Consider the following 22,546-nt stretch of genomic DNA (forward strand, 5'->3'; position numbering starts at 1 on the left):
CCACTCTCCCGCACGCGTGACATGGTGACATCTTTTTCATCCCTTGCACGTCATTTTGAACCACAACAGTATTCAAGTCTGGACCGCGATTCACAAAACCTCGACCTCGGACTCTCGGCTGTGTCTGAAACACGCCATTCCCTTGCGGTTGCTGCTGTATCATCTGCTGAATTCCATTTCCCTGCATTCCTGCCTGTGCAGCCCTTATCTGCATCACCATCACTTTCTCCTTTAACTTTTTCTGCTTCAGCTCAATCTCATCACTACAGTATTTTGCATACTGCAACACCTCATCAATCGGCTTTGCTTGCCAACAGATCAAATGATTCTTAATCATCTGACTAACCTCTGGCCTCAGACCTTCAACAAATCTGAACACAAGATGGTTCATGTCTTTCGGCTCAATTGTCTCAGTACCACTATAATGTTTGAATGCCTTCAACAACCTTTCATAGTAAGCATGTATTGATTCTTTAACCTCTTGTGAGGTCCGGTCGATTTTCTGCCAATCAGTCACTTTCGGTGGCACTTTCTGCTTTAAAAACTCAATCACTTTATGATAGTACTTCATCACCTCCTCAGAGGGTGCTCCGGTCACCTTATCCCTTGTCGGCTCCTGCGTCGGCCAGTCTACCCCTTGCTTGCACTCAAGCCATAAGTCGGGCGGAACAATGATTTCAAACAAGGTATTCAAGTCTTCCCAGAGACACTTCGCAAGCTTCACGAACCTATCTGTTTGTTGGTGCCACTTGATCGGTTTCTCCCTCAACCTGGGATAATCATTTGTAAAAGATAAGATGTCTCCTCTGGACCACGGCACATGAATTAAAACCCCACCAGCTGTCTCTCTCATTGGTAGCATTTTTACCGATTCCGTATCTGGTGTAGCTTTAGCTTTACTTGATCCTGGGCTGTCACGTTTCTCCTTGTCTCTTTTCTTAGCCCATCTGCCTTCCCACTTTCCTAATGCTCCCCAGATTTGCGCACTTTGTAATATTTCCTTTAAATGCGCTTCCTTTCCGGCAGACCTCATGTGGTCAAAGTCTTTTGAATCAAAGTCTAACCTGTAACTTCTTTTCAAATGTTTAGTATTCTATATGTCGATATTGTATTTATCTGCCAGGTTCGCTAATTTCTGATGTTCCTTGCCTACTTCCTTAGTAATCTTAGGGCACAGGTATCTCAATTCTGCTTCTGTGTATGACTCTAATCTGTTTACCCCCATTGTTCCATCCACTAATTCAGGAGCTTCCATGCCCAGTCTCACAAAGTTCAGGTACTCATCTTTCCCCAATCTTTCCGGTTCCACTGCAGTTACTGTAGTCTTTTGTGAAGCATAGGTCTTCTCTAACCACTCATTCAACTGTTGTACCATAAAACCTTGCAGTGAAATGTTCCCTGCATGCATCATCGGCGACTGTGAAGCATTTTTACTTATTGTCGGTGGGGTTAACACTCCTAGACTTGCCTGTCTCATTGCTTCCAACGGGGCTTCAACTGGGCTAAGGTCTATCAAAGACCTTGGTTTTTCAACCGCTTGCTCTCCTGGGGCCACTTACTGAGGGGTTCCTATGGACCCTCCTCTTAGCACATCTTGGGCCATTATTCCCTGATCACATACACCAGGCTTACCTTGTGCATATAATGGCACCGGCGGACCAACAGTAATTGGCAACGATATTGCAGCTGGTGTCTGACCTGGTCCCAAACTTCATGGAGCAGCGACCCCAAAGGTCTGATCCAGTGAAGCCGGGGCAGGTATTAATGAAGGTCCTGCTGCTGGATTATACCCTGGTATCAGTTGTGGCTTGCGGCTGGGGCAGCAATTGTGGAGTTGATTCAATCTGCACTAACCTCGATTTTGTATATATCGGGTCTGGCGGCACTATCAGATTTGTAGTAGTCTCTAGTACTGGGACGTCTGGATAGATTCTCTGTATCTGCGGTGGAGGTTGCAACTGTATCTGCATGTCTGGCGCAGTGGGTACACTGACACCATTCTGTATCAAACCCGTATCACTAGTCTGTACTGTATCAGTAACTCCCTTCTCCTGCGTCTGGTTGCCGGGACTCGCACTAATGCTCGGAACATTGTCGCTCACTGCATAAGGTGGCGTGCGATCATGTAATATCCGATCAATAAATTCTTCATCGTCTGAATCATCTTCTTCTTCCCAAGGTCTCTTAGTTTCTTTAGACTTACTAGAGTCTTTGTCTGTTTTACATGTGGCTTTCTTTATCCTGCGTCTCATCTCCCTGTGTTATAGCTGGGAAGAATTTTAATCCATCAACTATTCCTCGTCTCTACATTTTGCTTTCATTATCCCACCTGGCTTCCGCATAAGTCTTTTCTGCCCTTTTTATTCTTCTTTGGAATTTTTCTTGACCCTGTTTAAGGGCCATTAAATCCCAAATCGCTAAAGCCTCATACTGAGCTTGCCTCGGAGGTGGTTTCTGTACACTTAACATCCACCTTAAATTCTCTAGAACTCTCGTATTGAACATCCTGTGTTCTGGGAACGCCAAACATCCCTCTTTTTCTGTCAATTTGCGCCACTGTTTCATCCACAAACAAGGCGCGACACCTTTTTCCTCCATGACTATGTAAGCTGGAGTTCCCTCAGGCGGTGTAGGCTCCCCTTCACTCGCCATTATGTATGCGTCTCCTTTCAGAGCACTCTTAAAAGCTTTGACAAAATTCATCTTTTGCATCTTTTCTTTTGTTGTATTTAACCAAAAAGTGACTTTAATTCCCAGGACACTCTTCACCCACCTTTCTCAACCTATTGCCTCTCACGGACGGCAGCCAATCCGTGCGCGACCCCTCTCGATAACTGACCTATCTCAGCGCGGCACCACTGACGTCACACTCACACACTGCAGCTGTCAAAGTCTTGCGGCTCGTCCGCCCCTCACTGGATTCACACCAAACTAATGCAAAATTACTGCAAGCACCTTTAACAACAACACAAATTTGCCGGTTTACTACAGGAAGGGTAACACATTTGCTTCAGAATTTTACAGAGATTTCACTTGAAGCCTCGGCCGCTACTCTCTCCTTCTCAGTTCCAGAATGTGCAAGCAGAATTCGACCCGCAAATCCTACTCTCGACTTGTCAATGGTTCATCCTAGTGCACTTTAGAATTTGCCAAATCTCCATTGAAGGTTTCACACATACAATTCGACTCAAACTCGACTTGTCAACCACGCCCGATTGACCTATTAAACCGCACAAATTACAACATAAACCCAAGTGTCTCCTACACTTGTCAATATACTCTGGAGTCTTAGACCACGACGGGTCCGTACATGAACAACCAACCATGTGGATAATTTTGAGCACAAAGCGCCACACTCATATGAAGTACGCCGACTTCCCTACTCTCATACTGCGGAGTATGCCCACTCCTACTAAAACAACATTTACCTGGCCTAAATACACACAAACTTCACAAATCATCTGCAAAATGCATAAGCTGAGCAAGCGCAAACCCTATACCATACATGCTATGATGCTGAGAACATTCCCAACTCACTTAGGCAGGCTCCGAGATCCCGGGAAAGTCATAGTGAATTTACAAACACATCAGACCTCCAATATCTCAGAAAAACAGTCTAAACAATACTTCTCCGTCCTAGGGCCCCAAAGGGCCAAACCGTCGCTCTGCTACCAGAACTGCTAATGCGTCCCTTTATGTTCATTTATTACACATCAGGACTGGTTTTAGGCCAATGAATCATTTGACCCAGTTAAGACGAGATAGCTTATCAATATGTCAATCAATACGTCAATAATGTCATCAATATTTAACATAACTATACATTTCATTTTAGTCAAAGTCATTAATAAATTCAAGGCGCTACCATGACCTCTCTGTCATGAATAACCACACCAGTTTAGTAGAATTTTATAGGTTTTATTCCCTATTTAGTTACAATTTAAGAGCAGATGCGTTAATCTCAAAATCAAGAAACATAATAGCATAGTCACAATATGGCAACTTTGATAGGACTTCATTAGAGCAAGAATCACAAACATCAGAACATAACACGGCGTAAACATAGATCAAGATTAGCAGAGTGTCAATAACGCGTCAGTTCAACAAAACATAGTCTCGGTCATTTGTCTATTTGCGTCAGTTTGGTGAACACCTGTCCTAACCACTGATTAGCATCCTCATGTTGGGCTTCATGCAAAACAATTTAGAACCTCAATTTGGAAAACATCTAACTATGATCTCTGTCAAAAGTAAGCAGTTGGTACCTAGAAAGGAAAAGCAAACAGACAAATTACAATTGCATTGTCATAATTACCCTCCAAGGATTAGGTCAGCGCACAGGTTCAGTCTTCGTCTTCAGGACATCAGTCAAATCACCATCAGTCAGAACTCAGCTCTGGGGCAAAAAGGCACTTCCCTCATAAGGAGGTAAAATGTAACACGGACAAATCTAAGGGCAAGGATGGTTTTAAGTAACCCACCAAGTCACCAGAGTGACAGAGTTTCTGGATAAAATCAATATCATTCCCTAACCCACCTAAATGACTCCCCGTGACATGGGTTTTTATCCCTTTTCCATTGTACATTCCCCCAAAATTTTATTGGACACTTGTTATACCCCACTATCTTTAATCTATCAGAAAACAGATTAGGTAACCCAACTCTTCACCCCATGTTATTTTACAAGTCTTTGATTGGTCTTCATAATTGACGTCTTCACAGGTGGCACGTCCGGTATGATTTAATCCTTCTGTAATTCCTTGCACATCTTTTGGTCAGCAGTTCCATTGTCTTCATCGGTTTGAATGACCTTGTACATAACATTAATCTACACTGTTTCAATTTACTTTTAACATTTATTCTGCTAAGACTGTGAGAACAGATCTAACATTGTTACATTCATCTTCTAATTTGAAGAAAAAGAACACACAGGATCATGTCCCTTTGTGAGTCAGCATACTGAAAAATAGAAAAATGCATTTAATACGAGAGCCAGGCAGCTAAGCTTCCGCTCATGCTAACTTAAGGCCTATGAGGATTTCAGCACAGATTCAATAACGTGATTATTAGTAAAAACTTATTTAAACATAATATAAACATTTTGGTCATTATTATTAGACTACGTATACATTGGTGGCCACTCCCCGTGGTCACGATTTAAGTGCACGTTTAAGCAAAATTACTATAATTATAGTTTCTAAGCAGCATTATCACACATTGATTCAGAAACATTTCATGTTAATATAGATTATATAAGCTACGCTCTCACACTACCATTGCTAATACATCGAACCTGCAATGACTTTTGCTTTTTTTCCTGTTGGCGCACAAGAAAAGACAAATTTGAAACGTACGTCATCAATTATGCTTCTAGGAGTAGCGCCCTTTCCTGCGACTTCTCATGGGAGACTGGTAAGCATTGCTCACATCTAATAGCATAGCCATATTTGCGTATTGAAATGGCACAATAATGCGCGCACACAAACTGGTCGGGCTAATTCACAGCATCAGATAAAATTTCTAGGCCAGGAGCCTAGGAGCAGAGAATGATAACATCGATCCAAATTCGCACAGCAGCACTGTGGCAGCCACCGCAAAACTATTACCAAGAGATATAAACAACATTTCGAGCAGACCAAACTCTTCTGGCAGCAAAACAGGAGCAGATTTCTGAGTTAACAATTTTAGCTGTGCAGCTGAACTACAAATAGGATATTCTTGTGAGTTGAGTTTTATCAAAACTGGCGTTCGGTGTCTTAGCTTTAGAGTACCACCTTGATTCCCGCACCTCATAACTGCTAATGGTTTCACGAATATGACTATTCTCATTCCAGGCAGATGTGCTCATTGCACATTCAAGATTTAGATTTTTAATAAACCCTCACATTGTGTTGATTCGCACGAACATCTCTTCAAGAATGAGGAAGAATAAAGGAAACGTATTTCTTTTGTGGAAGTAGCAAAAACGCTCGTACCCCCAGTTCTTCGTTGTGCTTCTCAAGGCTACGTAGAAACAGTAGCTGTTTTTAGTAGAAAATGACTAATAATTTAGGTTTTTCAAAAGCATCTTTTTTGCTGTCTTTTCAAACAGGTCACTGCAGCATACAGCGGCCAATGGCATTATGCAGTGGGCGAGGGACGACTAACATAGCGGGATGACTAAATTGTGCAGCAAGGTAAGGCAAGTTATGCGCCACAACGCAACTGACGTCTTGGCAGTATTAACTCTCTGTGTTATTTGTAAACGTAACACAGACTGGGCCACGTTTTAGCCTCAGTAGTATTAGTTTTATGCGTAAATACACTATTGTTCAATGCGCCAAACATAAGCTAGATTGTCAGTCAGACAGCTGCATGAATAACAAAATGCTGCGTTTTGATTGGATGCATGGATAATTCTATCTAATAAGCCAGAAGCTGAACTTCTTCTTAGGCCCCCAACACCACCGTTCTCACCTCCCCCGATCATGACTTCAGCTAGCATTCCCCTCTTTCACAATATTGCTTAAGTATTACAGTGAGGCAAACAACTCAAATTTCCAGTTCATGTCAGGCAGAGAGCACATAACATATAGCAGTTGATATTATTAACAACAAAGAGTCTTTCAAGCAGCAAAGTCAAAGGAGGCAGCTCTAAAAGAACATACAACTGTGCCTAAAGCACTTGAAATCGCATGAAAACATGAATGACGTACCATGCGCGGCATTTCCAAAGCTCGTGTTGCAATGACTGAATTCAAAGGATGAATACACTGAATAGAGAGGGCTGTAAACCATTTTCCGTTGTCAGCTTTGTAAGGGAAAGGGTAGGTGTAACAGTGTATAAAGTAATATTAATTTAAATCCTGACTCTCACCTGCGGCCCAGTCAATCACATCTGTACTCCAATTTTTAAGGTACACTAAGGAAGTTCCTATAGGGCTTTCTGCATTTTTATAGACCCTAGTATGTTTAGAATAGTTGTTCTGGCATATTTTAAACACAACAGGTTTTTATTTCCCTTCAGCAGATGAACATTTTTAAATCAAAAAGAATACCCAGTATGGTGGTTTCTGTTCATTGCAGTGATTCACAGTTGCTATCAGATGGTAAATGGTACATTCTAAATACCCCATTTCTGGTTCTTTGCTTCCAATCAGACATTATTTGAAACCAAAGAAACACAAAAAATTACTGGTGATTGTGTTTGAAGTATTAATACTGGTATACAGAAATTCTCAAGGTCAAAAACTCTGTATAAAACCTTCAGAATACAATTAGAAAAACCATAAAGTTGACTAGAAAAGAATAACTTGTTCAGGTTTAACAAAAACAAGTACTTCATTGACATTCATCGAAAAATAAACTTAACGGTATGGAGAAGTTTTTAAAAGCACTGACAAGATTTATTTAAATTCAAAGTTATCTCCAAATCACGTTTAAGTGATGACTCTCAGATGGCTTATGTAGGACAACATGTTATGTGGTTCAAGCGTAAAAGCAAAAAAAAATAAGAGAAATATTCAAAATGTTAAATAGCCAGCCAGGGCAGACCAAACCCCACATCTATAACTCCCCCCAATTGTCACATTGCAACAAACATCGATGCTGCCCTCTGATTGACATCACAGGCCTATTCTCACTTTGCTGGTATTGGGCACCACAGGACTGTTAGCTAAGATACAAAAGTAGCATATGGAAGTGCATACTTATAGAACAAGAGTATTCTTAGGTATAATCTACCTAGTCCACCTTGCACCCTCTCCTTCCACCCAATAGCACATTTTGACCAAACTCTCCCCTATGCTATGCTGTCCAACTACAATGACATCACTTGCCTCCAGACCATAAAAATATGCCTAGGAGGTAGGAAGAAATAGTGCAAAGGTAGGTTGTTGCAAACAGCTATTTTGTCCACTGGGAATCTCCTACAGAGCAGCAGTAGTCTCTACTGCTATCTTTACCTCTTCACAGTTTAGATCGTAACATCGCATGCCATTAGCAAGAGAGGGTTGAGTTAGAGTTTTACAGGTGGCAGTCCATCTGTCAGGGTGACAGTGGACATCACATCCCCAAACCTTTGGACTACAGCCTGTCTAATTTAGAGATCACTACCAGCCCAGCTGTGATTTCTGTACCTTCAGAGAATCCATTCTCATGTTGGTTCCTCTGAAGGTACAAACATTTGGTGCACGGCTACTGTTATTTTTTGGATTGCCATCCATTAAACAGTTTGGTGGTCATTATGATATTGGCGGTGAGTGATAAAGTGTTGGTAATACCACCAACAGGATGGCGGTAAATACCGTCCATCAAACCAACCGCCAGGGCGTTAAGACCACGGACCACGGCAGTAGCCATCAGCAGCCAGACGGAAGCCGAGGTAACGTCCACCATATTATGACATAGCAAACAACCACATTTTCCGGGGCGTTACCAATGCCATCAAATGCCTGGCAGAAACAGAACACAGAAAACAGAAAACAAAAGACTTACCAACAGGTAGACAGAGGACTCCGCCGCCACCATGGAACCAGAACTTCAAGTCTTCCCGATGCTACTCTATGCCATGGCCCTCCTGGAACACCAACGCCAACGAAGACGCCAATGGTGAGTACAGCCACCTAGCACACAAGGGAAGGAGGGAGAAAAAGGAAAGTGACACACACACGTACAACACACACCATTCACACACACACCATATGCAGAACCAGCCTCAGAGTTAAAACAATGTCAAAGGACACACATTAAAATAAAACATGACAACTATGAGAATCAGCAAACACTGTCATCTGATGCCAACAGCCACCATATTGTCCATTTGATTCTAAATGCATGCGACAATGCTCAGAATGGGCCAATGGCCAGTCCAAAGTACAAAAGGGCCACATGGGCACAGGGCACAGTCCAAGACCCAACTTAACTCTTGACAACTTCCGGAATCCACTGTTCAGGGGCATTATGTTGGAAATGGGCAGGCACCTCAGTCGGAAGTGGGAGGTTGGGGGGGCACCTCAGCTGAAGTGGGGAACTTGTCCACTGTTCTGGAGGGGGCTCCATGCCCATTTGTCTTTGCTGGGGTGTGCAAGGCCACAGTCTCTGAAGTGGGGAACTTGCCCATTGGTTCTGGAGGGGGCTCCATGCCCATTTGTCTTTGCTGAGGAATGCAAGGCCACAGTCTCTGAAGTGGGGGAACTTGCCCACTGGTTCTAGAGGGGGCTCCTTGTACAACGGTCCCTGGAGGGTGGCCTACATACCCTCTGCCGGAGGTGAGGGCTGCTGTGTCTCTGCTGGAGGTGGAGGCTCCTTGTCCTCTGCTGGAGGTGGCGGCTCCCTGCCCTCTGCTAGAGGTGAAGGCTGCTGTGTCTCTACTGGAGGTGAGGGCTGCTGTGTCTCTCCTGGAGGTGGTGGCTCCTTGCCCTCTGCTTGGGATGGGAGCTTCCTGCTCTCTGCTGGGGGTGAGGGCTGCTGTGTCTCTGCTGGAGATGGAGGCTCCTTGCCCTCTGTTGGTGGAGTGGGCCTTTTGCCTTTCATTGGTGGTTGAGTGGGAACCTTCACTTTCATTGGGGGTTGAGTGAGAACCTTCACTTTCTTTGCTGGTGGAGGGGGGTCCATGTGTCCCCTCTTGTGACAGGTCCCTTTGGCCTTAGAAATGTCACTTGTGTCCTTGCCTCCAGGACTAGGAGGTGCCTCCACTGTCCTCATCTCATGTCCTTTGCTGTTCACCTCCCTAGTCCTCCCTTTCTGAGCCAGAGGTGTGCTCTCAGTAGGAGTGGCAGCCATCGCAGTCTGGGGCCCCTTTGTGCCAGCAGCTGATGATATGATGGAAGCAGTGGCAGACTGTTTGACTGAGGTGCTGGGCTGATTCATTGGGAAACTGCTCTCACAGGCAGGACGGGGTGGAGGGGGAGGGAAGAAGTCAAGATGTGCATGGAAAAGCTTCTTGGAGGCTTTGGGGTGGGATGTGAGAGGAGGGATGGGAGTGGAGGTTGAGGCAGTGGTTGTCAGAGGTGTACGTTTGCTGGTCTTGGGTGCATGGACACTGTGCGTGTGTAAGGTGGATGGCTGTTGGGTGTCAATGTGCGTCTGTTTGCGTCCCATAGGAGGGGGCAGACTGGGTAGGAGAGGACAAAGAGGACGCGTGGATGGATGTTGTGGAGGTGTCTGCAAGTGAGGTGTGTGTGCTGCATGATGTCGTGGCGGTGGCTGTTGGTCTGGAGGCACATACAGCTGTCCATACATCCACTAGGCACTCTAACTACTCTGAAGGGAAGGCAGGGGCCCTTTACTCTGTCACATGGGCCATGGCAGGATCCAGACACAGGACACAGCAGCACAACCAGTGGAGGTGTGTGGAAAGTCAGTAATCAAGTGAGGTTTTAGACGGAAAATGGCAGTCACGTCTACGGCGGTGTACACGTCACCACCGCTGTTGATCCCCATTGGACACTGTACTCCATAGACCCCCATTTTAGCCAATGAGGGATAGCACAGTGGTGCATGACTGCCTTCTGCCATAACACCCAATGCTGGCGGAGTTACATCAATTCCAGCTGTCCCTACATACAGGCGGTTGCCATTTTATGGTGGTGGACAACATTCAGAAATATGAAACTGTGTCATTGCTATAAATTGCACATACATTGCCATTCACATTGTCCAATTACATACATGCTCTATTTACACTGATGTGGTGGTTCCATTGTTCAGATTGTGACACCCACCTCACTCTTGTGTCCCTTGGATACCTACCACTGAGGAGTGATAGGAGGTGGAGACAAGAGCCGTTGTACAGACACATTGTGGACTTTGCTACACTGGAGGACAGGAACATAATACTGACCTATAGACTGGGCAGGGCCACAATCACAGAGATGTGTATTCAATTAGAGCCTGATCTGATATCAGATATCCATCATTCCACTGGGATCCCCCTCTTGTGCAAGTTCTATCAGTGCTCCATTTCCTGGAAACTGGTTCTTTCCAAGTGACAGTGGGCTTGGCAGAAGGAATGTCACAGCTGGTAAGGGTTTTGTCTGCCTTGGTCAAACACATGTGCAGCTACATCGCTTTCCCCCAAGTGGAAGACATTGCCACTGTGAAGGCTGGATTCTATGCAATGGGACATATACCAAATATTATTGGGGTGACTGACGGAATGCATATTGCATTTCTCCTCCCCTCTGGCACAATAAACAGGTATTCATAAATCGGAAGAGTTTCCACTCACTCAATGTGCAAATTGTGTGCCTGGCAGACCAGTACATCCCCCACGTCACTGCCACATATCCTGGGTCGGTGCATGGCGCCTTCGTCCTGAGGAATAGCAGCATCCCAAATGTGATGGCACAACTACAGAGGCACAGGGTGTGGCTAATAGGTGAGACAGAGTCTCAGAGTGTATGCCATACCATTTTGGAAGGCTAATGTTTGTCCCTCTGTACTTGCAGGTGACTGTGGCTACCCAAAACTATCATGGCTCCTGACCCCTGTGAGGAATACCAGGACACAGGCTGAGAATCAGTATATTGATGCACATGGGCAAACTAGGCGGATCATGGAACTTACCTTCGGACTCCTGAAGGCAAGGTCCCAATGCCTCCATCTGACAGGTGGATCCCTGTGCTACTCATCTGAGAAGATTTGCCAGATAGTAGTAGCATGCCGCATATTGCACAACCTGGCCCTCAGACAACCTGTGCCTTATCTGCTGGAGGAAGAGATTGGAAATGCTCAGGTGGCAGCAGTGGAGCCTGAGGACAGTGAGGATGAGGAGGCACAGGATGAGGATGTGGACAACAGAACATCAGTTATACAGCAAACCTTCCAATGACACACAGGTGAGACAGTGGAACTGACAATTCCTCTGATTATTTATCCTTTCAATGTGGTTGAAGCATGATGGCAGTCAATTCCTTTGCATCTCAACTGACTGTCACCTATGCCTTCTCATATTGCAGATGTAGGTGTTAAAACTACTGTGAACTGATGTGATGACTACAGATAGCTACATGTCATTATTTGTATGCCAACACAGAGTTCAGTTCATTTGCACAGGATGTAACTGGTACCATAATTGCACATTTTCTTCACATAAAGCACTATCACTCAAGTTGTGTTTGAGGGTGTTCATTGTAGTGAAATGTATAGACGGAATAGTGCAATGGAATGGGGTGATGGTAGAGTTAAGTCCAGGGTATTGGTCAAGTCTGTTTATAGCACAGGTCCGTTGTCCAACGGGCCATAGGAATGGGAGCATAGGTAGTTCAAAGTGGACAAGGTGACAGAGTAGTACACAAAGGGGACATTCAGGAGGGTCTCATTTCCTGGTGGTCGTCTTGGTTTCGGCAAGTGTCTATAGCATCTGTCTGGGTCACAGGGGGTAGGGTGCTGGTGGCGTACGGGTCCTGTGGCAGGGCCTCCTGTCCACTAGCTGCAGCTGATGTGGTGGGCTGTTCATTTGACTGGCTAGTGGAAGGGGCCCACTGGTTTGCTGTATATTTTCTCATTATGTTGACAATGTCAGCCAGCACCCCTGCTATGAAGACCATGGTGGTGTTGATGGCCTGCAAATCTTTCCTGATCTCCTGATGGTGTACCTCCTGCAGCTGCTGGTTCTCCTGCATGATGTAAAGAATCTGACCCATCTTGTCCTGGGATTGTTGGTAAGCCCCCAGGACATTAGTGAGTGCTTCCAGGACAGTCGGTTCCTTGAGCCTGTCCTTCCCCTGGTGCACAGCTTTCCTCACAGTGTGCCTGTGTCCCCTGAACAGTGTGCCCACTGCCACTGACCCCAAGACCCTGATTGTCTTGGCTTTGAGGTGTGGACTGGGGTCCCTGTACAAGTGGGCATACTGCTGATTGAAGTGTCCTGGGGACAGAGGTGTGGGGACATTGGGTGGGTGCTGTGGTGTAGGATATTGAGGGGGGAGGCTCTGTGGTGGGCTGGGGGTGGGCTGGGGTGACTGACTGACCAATGGTCCCTGATGGGCCAAGAAGTTCTTCTATATCCAGATGTCCAAAGTTACTGTCATCACTGGGGGCATCTTCCGTTGGGGGACTGGATATCCGTGGCAACTCCTCGCCACTGGGATTGTCTGGGGCACCTGTGGGGATGTAAGTGATGTATTATGCTTCATGTCTGTGACATATTCTACATCCCTAGCTTCCCCTATATCGTTGTTGTTGCCCTTCCACCTTTGTTTGTATATGGTGATATATTGTGGTATTGTTAGTTCTCCATTCTGTGCATGCATAGATGGGTGTACATGCAGGGCTTGGCATTGGGGTTAGTCATATGTGTAGGTGCACTGTGTGGGATGGAGTGGAGTGATGGAAGGCAGGGTGAGGGTTGAGATGGCATGCAGGTATGGGGAGTGATAGGTAGTAAATATTGACTCACCGGTGTCCAGTCCTCCGGCTAATCCAGTGAGTCCCTCAGGATGTAATACTGACAAGACTTGCTCCTCCCATGCTGTCAGCTGTGGGGGAGGAGGTGGAGGTCTGCCGCCAGTTCTCTGGATGGCGAGCAGGTGCCTTAGTGCCATGGAATGTACCTTCCCCCGTCGGTCAATCCACCTCTTCCTGATGTCGTCCCTTGTTCTTGGATGCTGTCCCACGGCGTTCACCCAGTCCACAATTGTCCGCCATCGCCACATCTTCCTTGTAATGGATATTTTCTGTACCTGTGCTCCAAGCAGCTGTGGCTCTACCCTGACTATTTCTTCCACCATGACCCGCAACTCCTCATCTGTGAAACGGGGGTGCCTTTATGGGGACATGGGTGTTGTATGGTTTGTGTTGTGCAAAGCGTGTTGAATAATGTGGTGGGATGTGGTGTGCCAGCAATGGTTGAAGAGTTCCACACTGGATGCGATTAGGGAACACCTCAGCCTCCTATCTAATAACACTGATTTACAGGATTTCCTGTTAGGCCCCAGAAAACAACGCAGAAAGTGCTTCTTATATGAAGTATACAACGAAATTTGGAAGCTTTCCCAACAAGAAGCCGCTGCCCTGTTGAGGCAAATAGGCCAGGAAAATTTACAGAAGGTATTAGCTGTTGTAGATAATGGGAATAATAGCCTGTTCAACCAGATATACACCCTAAATAACATCGTCTCCTCTGCAATAGACATAATACAAAGTGATGTGTCTTTTTTACACCATGGACAACTAAGGTCCATTATGCATGTTGGGTGGTACACTTCAAACATTGAAGGCAGGTCGCGTTCCCTGGCAACACTTTAGCGCAAGGGACATATTTTCTACATTTAACTTAATGCGACAACAACAACTAATGGCTAAGAAAGAAGCGACTTATGTTATGTTAAACATCGAAAGGTTAGAAAAGTTGCCTTTTACTGTGGCTGAAATACCATCTGCTGAGTGGTTAAAACACAGGGTCATTAATCTGCCTATTTCAACACTTCAATTCACGTCCTGTTTGAAACACATTCCAGTAGGCAGATATAAAAGGCAGGAAGATAGTAACATCCATGAGGTGTGGGAGCTGCCCTTCTCATACAAATGTCTCAGTGGCATGAGAGAGGTCTTTCTTAGAGGTACTGAATGCGAGACTTCTGTCAGCCATTCGATGGTTTGTAAACAGCTGTCCTTGCACGGGGCGTGTAACTCTTCGGCAGGGAATTTGGCTTGTTATCTGAAGGGAGTTCCAGTACCCTTGATTAGACCTACGTTCCAGGTGCTTTCAATTGGAAGCTATATTCTCCTCAATAGTGAAGACTGTTGTGGGATGCGAGCCAGAATAGTTTGTGTTGTTTCAGTCTCTAAGATTGTTACATGCTGCAGGAACGTACTTTTTCCTCCCACTAGACAGAAAGAGGAGGCTGACATTTGACCCCATATTGCTACTTCAAATGTGAAGTTTGACAAGTTGAGCAGACTCAAGGCTTTATTGTTCCAAAAACATGTGGCGCTCACATCTGCAGGTGAGACCTACGCACTTCAGGTGGCAAGGTCATCAGAAGAGATACAGTCCCTTTTAAGTACCAAATTTCCGAGACACTTTGGTGAGCTTGTGGGACGAATATTTAATGCATCCAGTACTACTGGAATCGCTAATTTCTTTCAGGCTGTTGGTTCTGTTACGTTCAAACCTTCTGCTCCATATTTGGTTTAATACCATCAGCCATCCACTCAATATTCTCCAGTATTTTCAAGGGATTTCCGATAACTTTGACTATAATAGGTGGCATCTTGCTATTGCTACTTTTTCTGCGCAATGCCTGTCCCGCCACAACAAGGAGGAATGAAAGCACTCCCACCAGCGCAGCTGTGTTGTGAACGCATGATGCAGTACTTTGGAGCAACACTCCTGGAGCAATCGGAGTGTGACTGGTTTCTGTCATTCAGACCAGTTGTGCATTGTGTGCAGCCCATGTTTCGGTGCCTCTGGTGCTCCTTCGAACATGCACTGAAAGTTTGTCTTTCTACGCACCATTTGCTTTCATTTGACGCTGATCTGTTGATGTTCTTGCTGAGGGCAAAAGTATTGTCTCTGGTATTCATAGAAAAACACATATCCTTACATAGGGACATTTTCTCAGAACATCAGTTTTTTGATTATAAAAACACTTCCTTGTCCCATACACGTTAGTGGGAGATTTCAGCCAGAGGACCATGACTGTATGCTGATTGTTGAACGCTTCGCTACAGCTGCTTATGCATACTTCAGGCCTTTGCTCAGGTATGGGGGATGATGTCTTCCCAGGGGAACCTGAAGGGCAGAAATAGAGCTTAACATGCTGTGCTCTAATGTAGCCTAGGTAGGAATTAGTCTACGTGACTCTAGTGACAATATGGTAGCCTTATTTCTATGCTTTACTCTCTGTGTCACAATTTTAATCCTGTCAAGCTTTATCGTCCTGGTTATTGCAGTACATGCTTTATTGTCTAAGATGCAGTCGCTTCATTAAAACCTTATTGAAACATAATCTGCCTCTGCTTGTCATTGTATATGTGAGACTAATGTAACTGAGAGAAACAGATGAGATCTGAGTAAGAACGATTTCCCTGAGAATTCAATTGTGTCATGCGCTCGGCTGCCCAATCATCCCTGCTCTTGGGTAGAGATGAGGCACTGCTAGTTAGCCAGAGCAAAACCTGGATTAGGGCGACAGGTGTCACCTGTAGCAGGTTAAAACTCAGTCTCCCACACGCAGGTGATTCTGCCACTCAAATCCAGTAGTCTCATTAGAATAATAAGAGCCTACGAAATCTAAATCCCATAGGTTATAATGTAACCCAAGTTCTAAATCAGGTGCCTAGTTTTTTAAGCTACGTCTCTGATCTCTTACTTCTCGTGTGAGGTATCATTGCAGAGCAAAGTGCTGCAGTGAACAACCTTACACTCTTTCTTTTTTTCTTTTTAGCTGTTACATTTAACTAAGTACCTACTGAAGCTTAAAATATATTGATACAATAGGTTGAAAGAACTGTCTTTCCAAACACAATACAATAAATTACACAACATATACAAACAACTCTGAGCGAATTAATTAAAACAGTTAATACATTACCAACATCTCTGTTGAGACAACCTCCTCATAGACTTCAACAGACTTGACCAGCATTGTTTATTGCCAAAGCCAAAGGATATGAGAATTGCTCAGCCTTTTTAACGTTTGTTTGAGACTTGCAAAATTACTCCAGAACTAGGTTTCCACTGCAATAAAAGAGGTAAACTTGCGATGGCAATCGGACAGCTGCGGCTGTGGTGGTCCAACTGCTACTTTACTGCCAAAAGACTGCCATCTCCACCAGGATCTTTTTTGATCCTGATGGGATGGCAGAAGTCTTGTTGGTGCTGAAATCAGCACCGCTGTGCTGACTACAACCATTTTCTCCACTTGCCTTTTCATGGCGGTTCAACCATCATGAAAAGGCTGGTGGCGAACAAGTGCTGGAGTCCCCCTCTCCAGCATAGTTGGAATGTGCACTGTCTTCTGAGCAGACAGTGCATATTCCAAGGGTCCTAGGGAGCCCCTCTGTGCGATGACATTGAAGTCAGCTCCATTTGAGCAGAGTCCAATGCTGTCATACGTTTTTCACTGGGCTGACCTGCGGAAACCAGCACTGTGGCGGTCTCCTCATCAGGAGTTTGGCAGTTGGGTTTTTCCGATGGCCAAACTTGTAATCAGTGTCAGATAAACTTCTTACCAGGAACAGTCTCAAGGAAGGCAGCCTCCTTGCCTCTTTATTTTTGTTTTCTGTTCTTGCCAGATGTACCTACATTTCTTGTTAGAGCGAGAGCTTTTCCTTCTAAAGTTAGACATTGCATTACTGCCATTTTATCTGAGTCTGTTACTGCTGGACCAAGCAGCCACAGACTCAAGTAGACTGCTAGAGGTTGAGCCACTTACATATTTGAGGAGGTCATTTTCATATAATTTGAAAACACCATTGGGAAACGACTATAAAAACTAGTTTTAGTTCATGAGTGACCTGTGGAGATGTAATCCTCCCTGCATTGGCTACTCCATAACACCATTTATTAAGGCAGACAAGCAAAAAATTACTCTAGTTGCTCTGAATAGCAGTGCAGATTTCAACTTAGATTGTATCCCTGACCTTGGAAAATTGTGGCAGAAATGTCTGGTAGTATTTAAGGCTTAAAGTTGGAACGTGGCATGAGAGACTTTCAGTATAGGTCTGAAGCCTGAGACCAAAGTTTCTTATTCACTAGATTAGAGATTTGAGCCTGTGTTTTCTGGAAACATTTTTAAGGTGACTTGGCTTTGGCAATTATAAAACAAGCATCAGCAATGCCACTTGGTCTCAGCAATCTGAGAGCTATTGGCATTGCCAATGACAATGTATTTTAGCTATGTGTTATGGAGTGGACATGATGTATGTGGTCTGGAGTGGAATTATGTGGGTTGGATTAGAATTGTTTGCTGTGGGATTGTGCAGCGAGAAATTGTGTGGATTTGAGTGGAGTCCTTGTGTAGTGGAATTATGTGGGATGGTGTGCAGTGGAAATATGCGGATGCCAATTAAGTGATATCGAGTGTACTGGGATTATGTGGAGTGGGATTGTGTGTCATGGAGTGTAGCTATGTAGATTGGTATTTTGCATTGTGGAGTGGTATGTAGTGGAGTTTAATTCTGGGGTGTGCTGTTGAATTTTGTGACATGATGTGGAATTTTGCGGTGTGGATTGGATGTATGTGTTGTGTTGTGTAATTGTGCTGCTGAGTTATATTATGTGACTTGTTGTCAAAATACATGCACCCATAACAGATGAGTGACTTATTGGTGTTGATAGAAGTCCTATTATCCAAGCCAGAGGCTGCCCCCAAAAAAACAAAAAAAAACAAGACCAATTTTTTACACTGACTTAATGTGACTCCTGCTATTAAATGCACCTGTGAGCTGCAGCCATTTGTGTCTGAAGAATCATGCATGGCTACTTAATCTAAGTACTGCAGTCATGCACTAGCTGAAATGACATACTCTGATGTTGTCATTTTTGTTGCATTTGTCAGATAAAGACCTGCTTTGCAGGATTAACAAACAGATAAGCCTGGAGCAATAGACACCCCAGTTAATAGTCATCACGTTGCTTTAGAGTTTATGGTTTCAAAACCTTAAAGGGACATTTGGGCAGGATTGAATTTAGTCACTGAAGTAAGGACTTGTCACTTTTTAGCACAGGATTCCTAGGAATTTGGAAAACGAAAAGTTAATATTCTCTGAAGAATCAACAAGTCTACTTCTCAGCACATTCAAAAGCATGTTGCTTGTTTGAGAACTTTCTACAATGTGGTTCATCATAGTGGAATTCCTCAATGTTATTGTCTTCCACTGTATAGCACAAAATGTCATTGTAGGGAACTAATGGGAAGTGCGATATGAAAATATCAACCTAAGCCCAATAGTGGAACTATCACATTAATTTAATATATATCTGCCAGTGTATCTTTGGAGTATGCTATTCTGGACACTGCTTTTTCACCCATGATATAGTAAAATCTGTACCAAAGAACCGTTGACTCAGAACCCAAGAAACATATTATAATGAGAGTCATGTGCAGAAGAAAGAAAATTACTAAAATATTTAGCAGAGCCTTCCAATATATTGATCCCATGTGTGGCCACAGTTCTGATGGCTACCCAAAATGCAATGTGATCCAAACGAAAGGGGGCAATTAGACTAGAGGTTAACGTGTGAGCTGTTGAAGTGGCATCATGCAAAAAAGAAACTAATAAAGAAACAACCTAATGTACACAAAGTGAAGAGATGTGAAAATAAACAAATTATATTTGGTTATAATGAAGGCTAAAATAAAACATTAACATAAAGTCATTTTTCGATAAATTAAAAAAGTGACATTCATTAAAACAAGTTGAAATTCTGGTTATGCTAAGAACTGTACTAAATACGGATGCAAGTAGAGGCAGTTAGTGCAAGGGCAACTTTGGTGCTGAAGTAATTGTTTCAGCATTATTGCACAATAAAGTGAATCAAAGAAAACTACATTATGAGTTAGGATATTATTTCTTTAGTATAGTATTCTTCTTTTATGTAGATTTTTTCAGAAAACAAATGCCAAAATCTCAGATTGCCCCATGGTCAAATGTTATAATGCTTGGGACAACCTCATAAGCACATCTCTTAAGCAGAATGTCCTGTGGTAGGATAAGTTGTCGCCTGCACACCAGAGTCAGTGTGTGGTGTCCATAACAAGGACAAACTGCTGTTAGGCTCCATTACAACTGCTGCACACCCCTGAAGCACGCCTGTGTGCTACCACAGCTGCCAGGCAATATTGTTTAAATTAATTGAATAAATACTTGTAACAAGTTGAATCATGGAAATCCATTTCTGTTTAACAAAAGATTACTATAAACCTCAGAAACCTCATCCAAAGACAGTTGTAAATAACCTCTTTGCTCAATATGGTCCCAGGATTGTAGTTCATTCAAATGCCCCTGCACATGTAACAAACATAACAACAGGGTGTCCAAGGTAAGGTGGGTAATACCACTGTGGTTGACTTGAGGAGAATGAGAGGTGTGGTAGTGGGGAATATCAATATAAGGCAAAGTGAAGTGAAGGGCTTAGGGGAAAAAGCAAACCGCAACCGGCACTCATAAAAAGCGCTCTCAAAGAAAGTAGTAGTGCAGAAACAATTAACTAAAATGGCTGTGCATATCGGTGCAAAGAAGTTAGGCAGTGTGCACAGGGAGGGTTAAACTCCTAAAAAGGCATGACATAAGCATGCCCTTAACAAATGTGGAGAAAGACAAATGGAGCGATGATGGTGCCAGCCAATGGGCAGCCTGCGGACAGGCTAAAGCCCACAACAGTAGATACAGCATTCTTGGTTCGAGGCAGCGCATGCACGTCGTTTAGAGCCGAGACCTAAAAAGCAGCAAGCTATCGATTTCTTGGAGATGCCCCTTACAATTTTTTTAACTTCTGGACTTTATCTTGATAGCAGTGCATAAGGAACATTTGTGAACCACATTCTTTAGTAAGAAAATGTAGTTTCAATGTAAAAAGGCACATTTACTCTAGCTAATACAAACCAAGACTTAACAAAGTTGCATAGGTCACTTAAAAGTAGAGTGCTTGACAAGTCTACATACCTCTATTTGGATGATACACAGAATGGTTAAGTTCTGCATTTCTTAAAGACATCTGTGAAAATTATTTGTGAATAAAAAGGCAAAAAAGGTTTTTCTTAAAACTTCCGTTATGTTGTACTAATTGATGCTTTTCACTCAAAGTTTTCTAGACCCAGAATTCAGCACTTGACAGCATGTTATTTATGATATTTAATTATGCTATTAAGATACATTTCATATGTTTTAGGCATGCAGGAAATGGGCATTGTGATGGCAATTAAAGGATTTTATCAAGGTGTTGTGCTCATACGCAGGCTACTGGTTGAAAATGGCCAGCAAATAATTCCTTCTGAAAGAGAAATTATGTTAGAATTGAGTACAGAAGGCCACTTTAACGAGGTAGACCAACATACATGGGTATATGCCCTTACTAAGTGTCTGAGATGAAGAACATAGGCTTTCATTCGGATGAACATTTAGGTCCAAGTCTAAGTTTATTATTGAAGATCTGAACAGTATTTCAATAGATTTAAAAAGTCACCATAACAAGTCTTATCTTCTACTATTACTTCAGAAACCCTTCCCCCTTCTGAGATTTTTGTAGAATAAAACATAGCAAGTTTAATCCATAAAGTGCTGCAGTCACAAGGTTCTAAATTCCTGAGGCATAAACGGGAGGGCGTGTAAACTGAGGATGTTTGAACCTGTGAGGTTGTTAATTTCAGTCATAATTTGCGTGTGATACATTTTATGTTTAGGAAAACTAGGACAGGAGGAAATACCTTTTCTATGCAAGCAAAGCCAATTTGGAATTTGTCGTCAGAGGAATGTAAATCTGAGATTTTAAAACATCTCAGATTTAGAACAGCACTGAAATATTCTTTTTAAGCCCTCCCTAATATTTTTGTTAAACCCAGCGGTGACTAGATTAGCACAGACTGATGTATTTCACATTTGTGTCAGTTTCTACCACATGGAAGCTACTGAGAGTAAAATTTCATATTGCATAAAACCAGTTTAGCCCAATCTGCCCTAACCTGACCTGACCTAACTTAACCTAAGTTAACCTGACCTAACTTAACCTAACCAAACCTAAATTAACCTAAAGAAACTTAACCTAAACTGACTTAATATTACATAACATTAGATGATATGACTGGCTACAACAGCAGTGTAAAAAAATGGGGATTCATCTTTGCTCCAGACGACGGGGACTCTATGTTCACGGAGGCCGCGGGCCAGGAGGTGGTCCCAGCACTACCAGCATGCACCGGGAAAGCGCTTTTAGCACATTAGGCCTCCTGCAGTGAAGGATTCATCTTTGCTTCAGATGACAGGGATTCTACGTGCCGGAAGGCCACGGGCCATGAGGCAGCCCTAACACCACCAGCCTGCACCAGGCAAGTGTTTTTAGCTCATTGGGCCTCCCACGGCACAGGAGTTATCTTTACTCCAGATGATAGGGGCTCTAAGCCCTTGGAGGCTGCAGGCAAGGAGGTGGCCCCAGCACAACCAGCACGCACCGCGAGATTGCTTTTAGAATGTTGGACATCCCACGGTGCGGGATTCATCTTTTCTCCAGACAACAAGGACCTTAAATCTCAGGAGACTGCAGGCCCAGAAATGGCCCCAGCACCACTAGAAGAGTGTTTTTAGCGTGTTGGGCCACCCAGGGTGAGGGATTCATTATGCTCCAGACCACAGGGTCTCTAAGTTCCAAGAGGCCGCGGGCCACTATGCGGCCCCAGCACCACCACTGTGCACCAGGATAGCACTTTTAGCGTGCTTGGCCTCCCACTGCATGGGATGTGCCCAGGCCACACCAAGGTGAAGCTGGGCCAAGAGCGGGCCAGTCCATGCCCATCAGGGGCCCCTTAGAGGCTGGGCAGGCCACCCCTCTTGGCTCTCAGATACTATTGTTCATCTTGTTAAACAGTTTAATTGTGTTGCAGCATTTTCTCACACTTAGCCG

Source organism: Pleurodeles waltl, chromosome 2_2 (genome assembly GCF_031143425.1).
Source record: "Pleurodeles waltl isolate 20211129_DDA chromosome 2_2, aPleWal1.hap1.20221129, whole genome shotgun sequence".
Taxonomy (NCBI): Eukaryota; Metazoa; Chordata; class Amphibia; order Caudata; family Salamandridae; genus Pleurodeles; species Pleurodeles waltl.